We start from the raw sequence: 13,393 nt of genomic DNA on the forward strand, positions 1-13,393 counted from the left end.
GATTGAATAAGGCACACATCGATTACCAAATGCCACAAGCAAAGAAACATACCTCCCCTGCTCCCTATGCATCTTTCCCTCCTACATGCCGGGATGCCATCTGCTAAGAGTGCAATGACCGACACTGTCAGCCAGTGCCTGTCCAGGGTGCCCCCACTAGTGAGACCCACTGCTGCCCTGCAGCTTGAAACTGTTGCTGCAACATTCGGAGTAGTACTTTGTACAAGCTGTATATATTCTGTACAGTCCAGCCATGTATAAAGCTACCATCCATTTACTTGAAGTCACTTCTTTTAGCATGTGTATAATCGCGTGACTGCACAAACCAAGAGGGGACAGCACTGCAAAGGGAGGGTGAATAAGTTAGTCTAGCAACATCTCATTAGGTGAGATGATGTCAGTTGGTGAGAAGAATGTCCACAGGAATTAGTGCACGAGAGACTTCATATCATTTATAACTAGAGCCTGAAGTTTTCAGGAAATTTTTTTTTTCAATTTTGGAGGACAAAAATTGGGGAAATGAACATGTACTCTAACTTCATGTGAATTGAGGTGGAAGAACTTCCAGTATGCTAAATTCGAGGAGAAATGAGACCCTACTACTCACATGAACTGTACTGGCTTGGTACAAATGGTGATATGATTGCATTTGTTGCTAAACTAGCTAGTGTGCATTCCTACAGACAGTTTAGTAAGGGCAATTTGCTGGGTAACGACCAAGTTGCACCCTAGAAAGGCAATGTTCAATTCAAGGAAGAAACGGGTTAAATTCTCAAAACTTCAGGCTCCATTTATAATCGACGGAAAGGTTTCAAAGTCTTTCTCTGCTGTGCCACATCCTGGAAATACCTCCAGCCAGTGGGGTGGGAATGCTGCAAAAATAGAGTTCACTGTACGATGGGACACTCTGGCAGCTGTTGAACATTTCTTGAGCTATGTGAAGACCCGTGCCACCAGGCAGTCTCGTACTGAAACCCCGGAAGGCATGTCTCGCATTCCTGACTCCTGTGGCTCTTCTTCTTGTATCTCTGGAAGAAGTATGGCACACGAAGTGCTGTATGTAAAGGTATCATTATGCTACACTTTTACACACACAGCCAAAGGATGCTGCTTCTGTGAAGGGATCAAAGCATCAGCACTGTGTTGCTTGCACAAAAGTTACGTTGTATGTTAAAACTTACCAACAGGGTCAATCAAGGTAATATTGTGGCGGATGCAGTAGTTATGCAGGACACTGCAGGCCACAGTGATGCTGCAGCATGACTTCAGAGGGTATAGAAGGCACCCTCCCGACTTGTCAAGACAGCGAAACCTGCTTTTCAGCACGCCAAAGGTACGCTCAATAACTTGTCGGGTTGTGCGATGAGCCTTATTGTACTTCTCTTCTGCGGTAGTTGACGGTGCCTGGAAAGGTGTCAGCAGCCATGGCTGTGCAGGGTAACCTGAGTCACCTAGTAGTAAGGATAAGCATAATCATTTAATGTGATACCTACTGAAATGCGCTTACCTAGAAGCCATCCTTCAGGCATTCTGCCTTCCTTAAACTCGTCGTGCAAGTTGCACATAGACCAAATAAAGCTGTCGTGGGTGCTTCCTGGCCACCTAGCAGTGAGTTGTGTAATTTCGCAATCTGCATTGCATACTGCTTGCACATTCACTGAATAGAGGCCCTTCCTGTTGCGATAGGCTGCACGGAGCTCACGCTTAGGAGGTTTGACGCACACGTGTGTACAATCGATGCACCCAAGAACCTTTGGAAACCCGGCAATGTCGAGGAACCCTGGGGACATCAATAGAAGGTCACATTAGAAATGGGCGAAGGTGATGTTAGAAGTAATATATTTCTGTACGATCATGCGTGTGCTGTGATGCTTGTGGGTCGTTCAAACATATTAGAGAGACACAACTTTTTTGCAATAATTTACATCCGTCGCAAAAATGAAGTGCACATGTCGTGTAGCTGTGCATATCAAGCATGTCGTTACTGAACAAGAGTTTCGAAAATTACCTAAAGTTGTTTTGAGGACTTCAGGCGATGTTCGTGGGAACCTTATTTGCTCGTTGGCCAGTTCGACGATCGCTTTCGTCACCCCATTAACTATACGGGATGTGCTGCTCTGGCTGACAGACGCCACATCCCCGACGACTGACTGGAAACTCCCGCTGGCGTAGAAGCGAAGCGCCGCAAGCACTTGCACATCTACTGGTATCGCATGGCACCGTGCTGTTGGACGCCGTAAGGCTGGAGCCAGTATGTCGCACAGGCTTTGTACTGAAGCGCGTGGGAGACGATAGTATCGTAGGAGATGGCTATCCGGTATGCTTTCCAGCACTGTCCTTGTCTTGAAAACGCGTTCACGGTTCAAAGTCCTCCTTGACTCAATCTCCACGGCTGCTAGGTACGCCGCCATCTTTGCTCGTAAGACTGCTCGGTGGCTCTCTTAGGATTTCGTTGTAACTTGCAAGAAGTTTACGACGCGCGCGCTTCGTGAATCCGCTATTTGTTGTAACTTTTCCTTACGACAGGCTTGCGAGAATTTTTATCGTAAGATGCTTTTGTGAATCCGGCCCCAGATGTGTTTGGTCTCACGCTAGGATGGTGCCGGTAGAACTGGCTGGAAGGTGAAGTGGCGCGCGGCAGCCATTGCGCGTCTTCGCCGGCGTCATCTGTGGTGGTGGTGGTGGTGGTGAGACGTAGAGGGGGGCGAAGTGAGGTCTGCCTGCCCATGCATGGAGGCACGGTTCACTTGGCGTCACTTGTGGAACAAGCAGAAAGGCTGTTGTCTCTGCTGGTTTGCACGGAGCCACTATGTTTAAAAACCATGCGTCATTAAGGCAAACCATCAGACCCCCATGACCCTTCCAGCATTCACAAAACTGTCATCACCACTCCTTCGGGTTGTACGGCCACCCGCGTACATAGGTCGGCGAATTCACTCATTATGGCTATCATCGATATCATTCACCATGACATCACTCAAAATGAATGTGATGTTGAATGATGGGCAATGATGTGATGTTGAGTTTGATGGGCGATGATCTGATGTGATGTTGAGTTTAATGTTGAGTGACGAGCAATGAGGTGATGTGATGTTGAGTTTTTTGTGGAGTCGGGCTCTGCTTGCCTGGGGCGCCGCTGCACTTGGATGGATGGCATCCTTAAGGAGAAACTGAGGAGGTATGACATTGGTGCTCTCACGCAATATAGTTTTGCATCGCAGGTGTGATCACCTTGGTGTGCCATTGGCTCCAAGGTAAAGACGCGTCGCGTTTGGGTTGTTATATAGGACATATCATATGTATGGGAAGGGAGGGGAATGGTTTGCCATTCAGCTTTGTATTTTGAGTCGCTTACTCGGTGGCGCTGCACTTGGATGGCATCTGTAAAGGATAGGAGATGAGGGCTGAGCTTGGCGCTCCCGCGCTATTAGTTTTACATCGCTTCGGTACAGATGTGGTGTGGATGAGGGCTCCAGCGCATAAAGAAGCGGCACATTCGGGCTCTTATATCGTTTATGTATATCAGAGAGTCTTCTGGCGCTCGTTTTTCTTTTCAGTACTGCTAGCACAGAAACATACCTACATGCACCAAAAATATGCGCTGAATATGCATATAGAAATATTCATTACAAAGTGTAAGCATGAGTATTGATTTTCACCGTTGTTGGTGGTGAGTAGTGTATAGATTAACTCTACAGCCAGGAAATGACGTCAAACAGGAAATGACGTCATCAAGGACGTATGACGTCACTCCAGGCCGCAGCCGCTCCGCCCTCATATCGGTGAGGTCAGTGGATAAGATAGTGTATCCACCGATTAACTATCAGTGACATCACATAGTTAATCTTAGTGATATGATATCAATGATAAGATTAAACAATAATGACGTCATGGTGAAACAAACTAGGAATCGAACTTGGGTCCTTTAGGTTGTCAGACGAGCAGCTCAAGCCACTGGACCATGGGCTCTACATGTTTACTTGCGTCGCTAATCAGGATAGAATTGTGTGGGGTGGAGACGTCGTTTGATTTCTTTTACGCCAGGTGGCGTCATGGGGAGCTGAGTTCGTTCATCTAGAGATGGCAGCACTTCCAGCAAATTTACCGCCGTTCAACAGATGGCGCTACCGATAGATGTAGCACTTGGTAACAATGGGCCGCTCAGGTTACATGCGACACGCACACGCACGATAAGATAGCTCAGTAAACAATGGAAATCATGTATCGATAGTGTGAACAATGGGTTCCCAGGTTTCAACAACATGCGCCGCCAGGATAAGGTAACGGTTAACTCAGGTAAACAACGGGAACTCACGTATCGATAGTGTTTGATAGGCACCTGGATGCACATTTAATGACACTTAATAACACGCAATGACGGTTAATAACAAGCAATGACATGTAATAACACGCAAATGACATGTAATAACACGCAAATGACATTTAATAACACGCAATAACATCCGATGACATTTAATAGCATTTTCCGATCGGGTTGCCGTCCCGATCAGTCCGTCACCTAGGTTGGTTGCCGCGTCAGAGCGCCAGGTAGGTTTCCGACCATGTGTAGTTTTGGTTTCGGTTTGAAATTCCCACCAAGCACCCTCTAGTTTTCAAGCTTTGGCCGTCTGTAGTTTCAGTTTCGGTTTGAAAAAACAAATGGACGTCGGGGCCCGCCACCTAGGTTGGTTGCCGCGCTAGAGCGCCAGCTAGGTTGGTTTCTGACCATGTGTAGTTTTGGTTTCGGTTTGAAATTCCCGCCAAGCGCCCTCTAATTTTCAAGCTTTGGCCGTCTGTAGTTTCGGTTTTAACAAAATGGATGTCGGGACCCGACGCCAAGGTTGGTTCCCGGTAGTTTATGACCATGTGTAGTTTTGGTTTCGGTTTGGAATTCCTAGGTTTTGAATGGTTGCAGAAGCCACCTTGTTTCAAGCTTTTGACCGTCTGAAGTTTCGGTTTCGGTTTGAAAAATGCATGGCGCGTGACAGCATGATTTTTTTCCCCATGCCACTGTGATAAGTACACCCAAATAATGATGTATGTCGGAGACCAGACAACAGTGTATATATTCCTTTTTTTATTTGAGCACATTATTTTTCTACTCTTTTATTTAACTACCGAAGGATATGTTACAAATTACCAGATTCTTGCTTGGCATCATCCTTGTACAAAAGCAATCTGGAAAACAAAGGAAAACGAAACATCCTGTGAATGCTTTTCTCAATCAGAACAAAGTCTGGGACGGCTAAGATCTTGATCGGGTGCCACGTAACAACAACAAGCAGCATTATCAAAGAGTCGGCTAACGTTTCCACTTTCCGATATGTCTCTCATACTGTGTCGTGCATTTGCGTTGGAGTACGGCCTTTGGACATGCCACACGCTAAAGTAAATAACCCGCTGACAATACCCTCAACAATCACTATAAAGTAGAGGTGCTCTATAGACATGCATTTCCAAACTTGTGTTGCTCATTGTGACAACAGCAAACAACGAATCGAGAAACAGCGCATGACCGCGTATTGTGGTTACCAGCTGTGACGGTTTCGAAATAAAAATAACCAAAATGGCATAAGGGCGAGGGTATACTCACATCTTGCATGACGAACTAGCACTGGGAACGGGACAGAGAGAAGAGGGTCGTCCATGGAGGTTCGTTCACAATCACCGGACTCAGTCTTCGACAGCTAGCTTATAAGACCCGTGATTTTTGTTTTATTTCAAGGGAAGGAGGGATCACGTGAATGCATCGTGGACAGCTTCTCCTTTCGCAGGAGCAGCATGTGAAATGCGATACCTCTTGCCGACACGCTCTTCTTTCTTCTTCTTTTTGTATGATAACACAAGCCGCGAAACACTGTGTCGGAGACACCCGTCTGGCTTTTTCCAAGCGCTCTTTGGGAACGCCAACCACACAAAAACATTATCGTCCTCGCAAGATGTATTTTCGACTGCCGCACAAAGTAAATAGAGTTATATATGTGACAGTTGAATGAAATCCGTGCTTGATAGTGTACGTCAATAAGATGCTGTCGCTTTGTAGCAAGTTGCATGATCTCGAAGCGAGTGGAATACTCAAACGGTTTCACTCATTCTTACGTGACCGTTAGATTAGTAAAACGAAGGATGTACCTTGAAACGAAAGAAAAAAAAAGGAATCGACTGTGTGGAGCGCGGAATACATTTCCTTTGGAGATTCCCAGATGACTTGATTTCGACGATTATTCGCTAATCGCTAGAACTTCAAACAGCACAATATTCGTCTCAACTTGAAATGGTTCCATAAAATGGAACTCTTGACCAGGGTGTCGAACCGCAAAAAATACGGGTTCGGTTCGGGTTCGGGTTCACGTTGTTTTGATTTCGTTCCGGTTCGGTTCCGGTTCGGCCACGCCAAGAATCGAACCGGTTCGCAAACCGGTTCGCAGCCCCGAACCGGTTCGCGAACCGGTTCAACGCTTCCGTTTTATATGTTCCATAAAACAGCTTTTATCAGGAAATGCGTGGCTAATAGCTTACTGCTGTTGTCTGCATTGACGTCTCTAGCGGTAAGGTGGCCCTTTAGCGAGAGAAATGAGGAATGGATGAACACTTATTGCAAATAGAGTCCACGCTGTTGAAGCGGTGTAGTCCTGCTACTTTCTGTTCCCAAAATCTCTTTTTTCACACGCACAGTGCCAGCAAGATACACTTAAAGGAAGCCTAATAAGATGGACAGCGTAACATAGACGACAGTACTAGCCGGCACACTGCCTTCGCAACGTGAATCGTTCTGAAACCGTACTGAAGCATGTCGAAAATAAGCCTGCCAGCATTACTCTGTCCGAGCTCACAGCAGTGTACTAGTTAATCCACAACACAAAGGCAATATGTCACGACACAACTGCACTGCTAATAAGCAGAACCACATTTACTTTTCAAGCCACGACCAATCAAACAGGCACCGTTCTGCGTACGCTCCTTCTCCACTTCTCATGTTTCTGACTTGTTTAATTTGTACTGCTCACGTGTAACGGGAAATCTTGGGCGCTTATTTGATCGCATATTCGGCTTGTAGAGCTACATAACTGGCCTACTCCATTCCTGTTTCATTCGTCCGCGTGGCACCTGGTCTCTGAAGAGTAGATGCCGCACCGCGTGCGTGGGGCGCTAGCGGCGGCGCTCACAAGGACAACTGCGCTTCAACATGTTAAAAAGACGCTGAAAGTATACTTACTATACGTCGTCGTCTCACTGTTAGGTGAAAATTTCTGAAATCCATGATATAGGCGCGTGATGATGATACCAATGTGTCTTCGTTCGGGGATAGAGAAAAACTCTTATGCTGACTTCTTTTATGTCCGAACCGTTTTGTTGCGAACCGGTTACCGCTATTATTTTTTACGGTTCTGCTCCGGTTCGGGTTCAACAGTGTCATGAAAATTTCGGTTCGGGTTCGGGTTCGGTTCCGGCAAAAATAACGGTTCGGGTACGGTTTTCGGTTCGGGTTCGGGTTCGGTTCGACACCCTGCTCTTGACTGCTGTTAAACTAATTTTAATAGGTCCTTTCGAGCAAGGTATGCTTTCTGATTAGGCGGAGGTATCCAGTTTGGCTCTCACGTTTAACCATGACTTCTTCATTTTAATATCGAACACTTTTTCCTTGAAGTGCATGTAGCTTCTCGTAAGGAGAGCAAAATGGTATCAGCCGAAAATTGTCTAATGGTTCACGGCGCTTGATATGGTCATCGAGTTCAATGAATGTGGATACATGAGATGCTGAAACTCTCACAAATGAATTTCTGCTCTTCAATCATCGTTGATCCAAACGATGCATATCCTACCAGATATGAACACAAGGTGTCAAATAGAACTCTGTTAGCGTCCCGATATGTATGCGGCTGACATATGGGTGATAGTGAGTATAATAGGGAAAAAATGCTTAAACATATAACCAGACCGCGATCTGTAAATATATGATAGTCTACATTTCAGTAGGTTAGGTTTAGTAGGTTCTCCCCTCATCTCTATGTTGTCGATCTATAAGAAAGCATTCAATTAGGTCCAAATTACGATCTTTCAATTGATAGATTCGAAATGATAGCTTTCCAACTCAATGTCGAATAATTATGGATGATATAACATAAGGTATTGGTTGGCGTGCTTTATCCATCCTGGGGTGTGCTAGCTGTTCACTTCATCGATTTCTAATAGCATAGACTAATTGATTCCTTACACATACCTGCTTGCGAATCGTTCACATGTTGCTACATGTTGGTACATATAGCTACATTTGATTATCACGAATATGGAACACTTAATTCTCTTGTGAGTGTCTGTACAGCTTGAAATGGGATAGTATCTATTATTTACATGTGTTGTTTAGAATGTCTTATAGAAATGGTTTGCCCGCGTGTGGACATTGAGTCTATCCACCATGTCGCCCTGTTAATGTATGATTTCTATCGTTTCTTGCGTCAACTATTTACAATTATTGCTAAGATTGGTTGCAGGTGGATCTATCCCTGTCTCTCGAGAAAGGGATGGAGGTTACATATTTGAGTATCAGATGTCCTGTAATTAAAAAAATGAATTTGATTTGATTGTCATCGTATGGATTGAAAACATCTTATTGAAGCTAAAAAGCCGTGTCCCTGATGTAACATAATTATCGCTAGCTTTGATTTCATTCTTCAGATAGAAACATAGTGGTGGTGGTTTGTCGTTTTCATAGACTGCTTGAGTCTCACTCCTCTGCCTCTGTCGATTTCTTGGTGACTGCCTAATATGTTGTGATAGACTTGTTCTGGGTTGTCGGTTTCTATCATAAAGAATAGTTATTACTAGCATTGATTTTTTATTTTTTTTATATATTAAGTTGTGGTATAGAAAATTCAGTGATTAATTTGCTGGACCTCTGGGGATTGATTCCTCTGTCGTAGAATAATTACAGTTAGTTCTGATTTTATTCCCTAGATGTGACAAAAAAAAGTGTGGTGTAGATAACAAAATATTTTTACTCGTGTTTTACTTCTGCTTACCGTCATGTCATACGATGCCAAATAAAGTTTAGCTTGATACATTCGAATTGGTAACTGAGTCTTAATAGTTAGCCTGGATGACCTGATACAACATCGAATCGACATTGTAAGGAATGGGAGTATGCAACGTACATAACTCTACGATTTCTATAATATCTAGGGAATGTAATCAGAACTAACAACAATTGTTCTATATCAACCCTCCCAGCAATAGGCCATCCATCCAAACGCTCACTTTTCTATGTCACAACTATTTTTAATATCTGAGAAGGAAAATCAATGCTAGCACCAAGTATTCTTTATCATAGTAGCCGACCAGCTACAATCAATCTCTTGTAGCATATTATTTCAGTCATCAAGGAATCGACAGAGGTGAGACTCAAGCGGTCTATCAAACCAAGAACAACCACCACTATGTTACTATCTGAGGCATCAAATCACAGCAAGGGATAATTGAGTCTCTGTATGCAATACGGGGATAAGTCGAAAATCCCAAACCGAGAAAACTGCGAGTGAATATTTGGTAAAGTAGTTGCAGATAAGTTCCCTCGAATAACGCAAATGCAAAATGTGTAACATATATGCGTGTGGTGCACCATTATTCGCTAAAACTTCAAAGAGCGCAATATTCGTCTCAACTTAAAAATAGTTCCACTCCTGACTGGTGTTCAGCTAATTTTGATAGGTCCTTTCCAGCTTATCACATCTAGGGAATAATATCAGAGCTAACTGCAATTATTCTACGACAGAGGAATCAATTCCCAGAGATGTGTCCAGCCAACCAATCACTCAATTTTCTGTACCCCAAGTATTTTTTAAATCTCAAAAATACAAAAAATCAATGCTAGCAATAATTATTATTTATGATAAAAAACCGGCCACCCACAACAAGTCAATCACAGCATATTAGGCAGTCATCAAGAAATCGACAGAGACAGAGGAGTGAGACTCAAGCAGTCTATGAAAACGACAAACCACCACCACTATGTTTCTATCTGAAGAATGAAATCAAAGCTAGCGATAATTATTTTACATCAGGGACACGGCTTTTAGCTTCAATAAGTGGTTCAAGCCATACGATGACAACCAAATCAAATTCTTTTTTTTCATTATAGGACATCTGATACTCAAACATGTAACCTCCATCCTTTTCTGGAGAGACAGGGATAGACCCACCTGCAACCAACCTTATCAATAATTGTAAATAGTTAACACTAGAAACGATAGAAATCATACATTGACAGGCGAACATGGTGGATAGATTCAATGTCCACACGCGGGCAAACCATTTCTATAAGACATTCTAGACAACACATGTAAAGAATAGATTCTATCCCATTTCAAGCTATACAGACACTCACAAGAGAATTAAGTGTTCCATATTCGTGATAATCAAATGTAGCTATATGTACCAACATGTAGCAACATGTGAACGATTCGCAAGCAGGTATGTGTAAGGAATTAATTATTATATGCTATTAGAAATCGATGAAGCGAACAGCACATCCAGGATGGATAAAGCATACCAACCAACACCATATATTATATGATTCAAGAAAATTATTACATACTGATATTATTGGAAAGCTATCATTTCGAATCTATCAATTGAAAGACCGTAATTTGGATCTTTGGATAAGATTTGGATTTGAGATCGACATCATAAAGATGATGGGAGAACCTACCTAACCTAACCTACTAACCTACTGAAATGTACACTATCATAGATTTACAGTACGCGGTCTCGTTATATGTTTAAACATTTTTCCCAATTATACTCGCTGTCACCATATGTTATCCGCATACATATCGGGATGCTAACAGAGTAACATTTGACACCTTGTGTTCGTATCTGGTAGGATTTGAAAACAACTTCAATGACAACAGCCTCAAAATAGACAAATGTTGTAATTGTCGTCTGCGCATCCTATGTTATAAGCATTACTATGCTACACATCACGATGAGAAAAAACAGATAACATTTATTTAGAAGGCATGGCACGAGTGGGTGACGCAAGTTTAATTAAAGAAGACAATCTGAAGGATCAGGAAGTGTCAGTGTCAATCGAGTGAAAGCAAGAACATCTGAAAAGGACACTAAATAATGTTTACAAAACCACGGTCAAATTTGAGCATAAGTAAGCAGTGTGCATCTGTTAAGTGCGAAATGATCATCCAAACTTCAAAGAACTTATCCCATCAAGCAAAACATAATCTTTATTTGCTTTTCTTTCACTAGCATTTCTTTCATGACTAATATTTTTTTTCTTACTTCATATCGTTCACTAGGTGACAGAGGCACAAACGTTTTACATGTATCACTTTGATTAAGGTACTTTGTTCATCATTTTTGTTTGCTTTGTTCAGTTACTTTGTTCAATCGTTAATTATGTGTACGAATTTTTAATTGCAAACCGTCTTCAGGATAGCGCTTCTATAATTTGGATAGTGAACATTGATTTCGAAAGCATGACATGGGGCTGGGAACACTGAAATACTCAGCCTCGGATGTGATAGGAATCCTCGCTGATGGATTGCCTTTCATAAAGAAATCGGTCATATCGAATAACCATATCCAAGCAGTGTATATCGAATGAATCATTACAGATTTTCTTGCCATTCCATCTGTATATTGATAGGGAAAGTATTTTTTAAGTCATATCACATGATGTGCCCGCTCTATCAAATCCATGCAATTATTTGCGGCTCGCAGTTGACATCACCGTTAGGATCAACGATGATTCAAGAGCAGAAATTCATTTGTGAGAGTTTCAGCATATCATGTATTCACATTAATTGAAACTCGATGACCATATCAAGTGTGGTGAACCATTAGACAGTTTTCGATTGATACCATTTTGCTCTCCTTACGAGAAGCTACATGAGATTGTGCAAGTTTGTGGCAGTCAAATGCTTATTCCTAAAACGCTATGGTACACGGCTAAGACATCTGACTGTACTGATGAATGCTGTATTCAATCGATTTATCATAAAGAACCACTATTTGGTACACTCTCAATTCATCACTACTCAGGACAAGGACGGCAAACGAAGGATTCGTAAGTTGGAAGATCACTTCAAGGAAAAAGTGTTCGATATCAAAATAAAGAAGTTATGGTTAAAAGTCAGAGTCAAACTGGACACCTCCATCTAATCAGAAAGCATACCTTGCTGGAAAGGACCTATCAAAATTAGCTGAACACCAGTCAGGAGTGGAACCATTTTTAAGTTGAGACGAATATTGCGCTCTTTGAAGTTTTAGCGAATAATGGTCGAAATCAGGTCATCTGGGAAACTCCAAAGGAAATGTATTCCGCGCTTCATACAGTCGTAATTAACCGCGATGAAAATATATAACATGTTGTTTATGACAGTGAAAAAAATGGCTAGGAAACAAGCGAGCTGGTGAAGATGGTGCATAATGTAAAACCCCGAGACTAGGGAACACGAAACGACTTCGTGTTGTGTCTGTCCTTTCGTGTTCCCTAGTCTCGGGGTTTTACATTATGCAGCATGTTGTTTATGCTGGTTTATCCATCCTGTGTTGTGTTGTGCAGTCGATCGTTTCGGATAATATTAGCAACATACTATAATAGTTAATTGCCAGCATGTTGATTGAGAATCGCTTCTCGGAATTAAAGGTTGTGCTTTTCACATAAAATGATTGAACCTCTATGTGCAATAAGGGGATAAGTCAAATTATCCCCTTTTAGTGTTTTTGTTAAATTTTCCCTATTATAAGCTTAATATCCCTTTATATTAAAGCTTAAATTTTGCTTGGGTGCAGAAATCAACTTGGACTTCCAGTCGAAAAACATGTTCTTCCTACCTTACGTAACAGTGTCAGCAGTGCTACTGAGCGTTTTAATCGGAAAACGTGCTCACTATACTAATAAGTCATGTTTTGCTGGTCATACAGAACATTATTTTCAAGATTATGCTCGTTTAGCAGCACGATAATCACGATCTAGGCTGCTCCACTGCACAAAGGTTACTTCGGACATCCTGCCGTCACTATGAAAGTCCGACCCATGAAAAGTGTTTTTTTCCTGCACGAAAGCCCTGTGCGTGCTTGTTATATAGAAAAAGGGGATATGTCATGCTCCTGAATTTTGTTCAATCTCTGCTAAAACACACACTCAAAGGACGCTAACGGGACATGCATGTAGAGTAGACACACGCATATATGTTACACATTTTGCATTTGCGTTATTCGAGGGAACTTATCTGCAACTACTTTACCAAATATTCACTCGCAGTTTTCTCGGTTTGGGATTTTCGACTTATCCCCGTATTGCATACAGAGACTTAATTATCCCTTGCTGTGATTTTATTCCTCAGATAGTAACATAGTGGTGGTTGTTCTTCGTTTG

The 13,393-nt window shown here is 42.4% G+C and overlaps 1 protein-coding gene and 1 pseudogene across 1 annotated transcript in view; one reads left to right on the forward strand and one right to left on the reverse strand.

Moving 5' to 3' along the window:
• The window catches only part of LOC135383455 (uncharacterized), an 89,369-nt gene that overhangs the window by 8,740 nt on the left and 67,236 nt on the right, over positions 1-13,393 (forward strand). The gene's annotated exons all lie outside the window — the stretch shown is intronic.
• LOC135386416 (putative nuclease HARBI1) lies at positions 934-2,411 on the reverse strand (annotated as a pseudogene).

The sequence above is a fragment of the Ornithodoros turicata genome, chromosome 2 (assembly GCF_037126465.1).
Source record: "Ornithodoros turicata isolate Travis chromosome 2, ASM3712646v1, whole genome shotgun sequence".
Taxonomy (NCBI): Eukaryota; Metazoa; Arthropoda; class Arachnida; order Ixodida; family Argasidae; genus Ornithodoros; species Ornithodoros turicata.